Source organism: Salvelinus sp. IW2-2015, linkage group LG26 (assembly GCF_002910315.2).
Source record: "Salvelinus sp. IW2-2015 linkage group LG26, ASM291031v2, whole genome shotgun sequence".
Lineage (NCBI taxonomy): Eukaryota > Metazoa > Chordata > Actinopteri > Salmoniformes > Salmonidae > Salvelinus > Salvelinus sp. IW2-2015.
In genome coordinates this window covers 823,343-828,579 of record NC_036866.1, presented here as the reverse complement: position 1 = coordinate 828,579, position 5,237 = coordinate 823,343, and positions in this window count along the sequence as shown.

Below are 5,237 nucleotides of genomic sequence, written 5' to 3'. Positions count from 1 at the left end.
TTCTCCTCCTCCCCTCGAGCGCCCCTGCCCGCCGTCGCAGATCCCCCAAGCCATCTTCTTACAACTCCCATGGGCGGAGAGTCAGACCTAACAACGTATAGTCGTGCTGGAACTTCAGCCTTGGAGACTTATGGTCTGCTCTGCACTCAGACCTGAGACTGTATGTTGGCTGACGACTAACGTATGGGTCTGCTCTTAGACGATGTTATGGTTCTGCTGCCTTCAGACTGAGACTGTATGGTCTGCTGCATTCAGACTGACTGTAATGTTGCTACTGACGGTATGGTCTGCATTCCAGACTGGCACCTGTATGGTCGCTGCATTCAGACTCGAACCTGTATGGTCTCGCTCATCAGACTGAGACTGTATGGTCTGCATTAATCAACTCAGAACTGATGTTGCTTTTCACCTGGACAGTTTGCTGCATTCAGCCTGATGACTGTAATGGTCTGCTGCATTCAGCACCTGAGAAACTGTATGGTCTGCTGCATTCAGACCTGAGACTGTATTGGTCCTGCTGCATTCAGCACCTGAGACTGTATGGTCTTGCTGCCATTCAGACCTGAGACTGTATGGGTCTGCTGCTTCAGACCTGAACGCTTGTATGGGTCTATGCATCAACTGCTGATGGCGTTCTTCACCGTGAGACCTGTATGGTCTGCTGCATTCAGACCGAGACTGATGGTCTGCTGCATTCAGACCCTGAGACTGTATGGTCTGCTGCATTCAGACCTGAACTTATGGTCTGCTGCATTCAGACTGAGCATATTCTGCGCTATGTTGCTGCTGCATTCAGAACTGGGGGCGGGGGGGGGGGTGGGGGGGGGGCTGACTTGTATGTCTCTGCATTCAGACGCTAGACTATATGGTCTGCTGCCTTCAGGGACCTGAGACTATATCAGCTCGTGCTGCATTAAATGAGACTGTACTCGGTTTGCTTGCATTCAGACCTGAGACTGTATGGTCTGCTGCCTTCAGAACTTGAGACTACTATGATTGCTGCATTTCAGACCTGAGACTGTACTATTCTGGCTGCCTTTCAGACCCTGAGAAATGCGTATGTCTGCTGCATTTAGACCCTGAGACTGTATATTCTGCTGATCTTCCTAGACTAGACTGTCTGGTCTCATTCGACCGGAGGACTAGGTTGGGTATACTGCCTTCAGACCTGAGACTGTATGGCGTCTGCTGCCTTCAACGGAGACTGGTCATTGGTCTGCATTAGACATCGGACTGTAGGGTCTGCCTTCAGGACTGAGACTGTGTCTTCACTGCATTCTAGACCTGAGACTGTCATGCGTCCCAGCCTTCAGACCTGAGCACTGTATAAGTTGCCTTCGACCTGAGACTTGTATGGTCTACTGCATTCAGACCTGAGACGTATGTCGGTCGCTGCTTCAGACCCGAGATGTTGGTCTGCTGCATATTCAGACTCCGGACTGTATGGTCTGCCTCAGACCTTGATGACTCGTGGTCTGCTGCCTTCAGAATGACGACTGTATGGTCTAGCTTGCATTCAGACCTGAGACTGTGTTATGTCTGCTGCCTTAGACGCTGAGACCTCTAATGGTCTGCTGTTCTCAGACTAGGAACCTACTGTATCGGTCTGCTGCATCAGACCTCGAGACTGTTGGTCTGGCTGCCATCAGACCTGAGACCGTACTGTCTGCATTCAGACCTGAGACTCTGTTGGCATCGCTGAAATTCAGACCTGCAGGCTGTATGGTCTGCTGCATTCACGAAACTGGACGTGTGGTCTCTGTCATTTCAACCGAGACTGTTAGGTCTGCTTGCCTTCAGACCTGAGCTGTATGGTCTGCTGCAGTCAACTGAGAACTGTATGGTCTGCATTCAGACCTGAGAATGTAGTCTCCGCTGCATTCAGGACCTGAGACTATGGTCTGCAGTTCAGACCTGAGACTGTCAGTGTCTGCTGCATCGACCTGAGTCTGCATGAGTTGCTGACTTCAGACCTTGAGTCTGTCATGTCTACATTCAGCACCTGGACCTGTATGGTCTCTTCAGACCTGAGACTCGCTATGGTCCTGCTGTCTTCAGACCTGAGACCTGTTGGGTCTGCTGCCTAACACATAACACTGTAATGTGACCATGCTTTTCTGTCATGAAAATGCTGTTGATCAGTCCTATGTGCAACATTCTTGAATTAAACAAAGAGTGAGTCGCTTGCCCAATCGGCAGATATCGCATTACGTGCAAGTTGCCCGTGCTATAGTGCGCATGGGGCGGGAGTCGTGCTCGCGCCTGCGCAATCAGCCTACTCTCTGCCCCGCCGTCGCCTTTCCGAGTGGTGGGGAAACCATCATCCAGAGTGATCTATTTGAAACATCTATCGCGACCATTTCGCGGGTATGGGCAAACTCACTGCAACAATTCTGCCCGAAGCACCAAAACTCACATGTTAGTTTCTTTCCTACCAGACATTCCACTATGATTAAACAGAAGAGAGCAGGCCAAAGTGGTTGAATGCCTTAACTAAGTGTTTCATGAGTTCAGACTGACATCCACTCACGTTTACTCTTCTTCGGTGTATCTCTTTTCACCTTCGATAACCTCTGACGGCTTTCATTCTATATGTGTGCTTCTTCAATTGTGTGTTTCTCAAAATGCATGCTAACCGTCGTAGTCCAAAATCAACAGCTGTGAAACGGACGCACGAGCGACGGGGGGGGCGGGGGGCGACTCTCTCGAATGCGCTCCTCCGTTTGTGCACTATTTGAAGCATGCCCGATCATCGCATTATATCCAAATGTTATGTATGAGCCTCCTTAACTCTACATCAAGCTCGAATTCGTCAAAGTGCTGCACAGAACCCCAGCTAAAACCCCAAACAGCAAGCATGCTGTGTAAGCGACGCGTGGACTAGAAAACTACTCCCTAGAAAGGCTAAAACCTAGGAAGAACTAGAAGGAACCACGGCTAGAAAAGGGTGGCCAGTCCTCTTCTGGCGTGCGTTGTCGGAGATATAACAGAATATGGCAAGATGTTCAAATGAGTTCGTGATACCAGCAGGGTCAATAATAATATTGATGCAGGCTTTCAACGGAAAGTGTGGCAAGAATAGAGACACAACCAAGGTAAAATGAAGCCATATTTTCTTTGAAAATATTTTATTTGAGCTAACTTTCGATAGTAAATGATTGCCTATTCATCATTCATCTCGTTGCCTGACTACAAATTTATAACTTTCTAAAGGTTACCTTATTCAGTTATTCAGCTTCCTGTTAGCTTTCAGTTGGTTATAGTCTAACAGGTTACCTTATTCTAGTTGGTGACTTATTCTAGTTACCTTATTCTAGTTGGTTACGCCCTGATTCGAACAGGTTACCTTATTCTTGTTGTTATCCTAGTTCTAGTGGTTCCTTAGTTCTAGTTGGTTACACTGTTAATTCTAGTTGGTGACCTTATTCTAGCTTTGGCTACCTTTTTCTAACAGGGTGACTTTTCTAGTTGCGTTACTTATTCTTAGTTGGATTACTGATTCACAGTGTATCTTATTAACAGGTCTACCCTATTAGTCAGATGGACCGAGGCCTGTGACATATGGCTTTTTGATTGTTTTGTAAACCTATCACATGGTACTGACTAGACAGAAGATGAGCTGTGACATATGTATGGTTGAATACCTGTAACGTATTAACAGCACTGATAGAGAGAGAACAGCTGGGAGATATGCTGTTGAATTGCTTTAAACCATAAAAAAGAGAAGCTTGGGCTTGTGACAAAAAACTCTCTCCCATTACCCCCTCCGCCCGAAGGTCGATATCTCCCCTGCCGAGTTCGATATCCCCTGCTGATAGGGATACTCCCTCGGGCGAAGTCCATCCTGCCACGGTCGATATCCCTGCGAATCGAATGACAGCATCATAAACAATCCTCCCATTAAGATCCGTCAGCTTAACCCTAGATACAATGTATTTTTGCTATGATGCGTCTCAAACAACCATTCCACTAAGTCGGCACTTCCGCAATCTGAGTGAACAAGGTGACAGAGCGTAGAGAAGATCTTGGTCGAAAGTCAGGGACAGGGCTAGAGATTCATCTGAGGTGTAAAGGTGACAGAGGCTAGAGATATCTTGTGAAAGGTGACAGGGCTAGAGATATCGAGGTGAAAGGTGACAGGGCTAAGATATCTGTGGTGAAAGTGGACAGGGCTAGAGAATACTTGAGGTGAAAGGTGACAGGCTAGAGATATTGTGGTTGAAAGGTGACAGGCTAGAGATATCTTGGTGGAATTTGGTGAACGGGCTAGAGATATCTGGGTGAAAAGGTGACAGGCTAGAGATATCCTGTGGTGAAAGGTGACAGGGCTAGAGATATCTGAGGTGAAAGGTGACAGAGCTAGAGATATCTGAGGTGAAAGGTGAAAGGTGACAGGGCTAGAGATATCTGAGGTGAAAGGTGAAAGGTGACAGAGCTAGAGAGATGTTTGTCAGACCATGAGACATCCTGAATATCGGTCTTCTCACAAAATCATCTGTAGCGTCTGAACGGTTTGGCCTACAAAACTATCATGACCCCTCCATGGAAAGATGAGACTCTCACGAACACGGTGGCGTTCCGTTTTGCTCTACGATCCCCACAAGCGTCTTGGGAAAAGTCTCAAGTTGGTACAGATGATATGCCAACTGTGGAGTCTGAACAGTTTGGGCTACACACTAATATGACCCCTTCGTGGAAAGGTGAAAATCAAATATTAAAATAATCCTTGGTATGACCTTCTTAAAACAATTCTTTATATATCTCTCAGATATACGACAGACACTTCAGAACAAACTTCCTTTAGATTTTTTCTTTTGGGGGGGGAACTATCTGACGCTCAATGTACAGAATCTGTTATTTAATGTGTTGTATGGGCTAATAGCACTAAGGCCAAAATTCATTGTTCATAAAAAATCATTTCAAAATGAGTTTGGAGTAATGATCTCTCTTGGAAAGTTGCTCGTTAGGTAATCTTTCACGTAATGTTTCACCCCCACAAAAAAAAAACGAATAATTGAGTCTGTCAAAAGGCTCGTACGGCTCCTTGAGTCTGACAAAAGGCTCGTACGGCTCCTTGTGTCTGTCAAAAGACTGGTACGGTTCCTTGAGTCTGTCAAAAAGACTGGTACGCTCCTTGTGTCTGTCAAAAGGCTGATACGCTCTTTGAGTCTGTCAAAAGACTGGTACGCTCCTTGGGTCTGACAAAAGGCTCGTACGGCTCCTTGAGTATGTCAAAT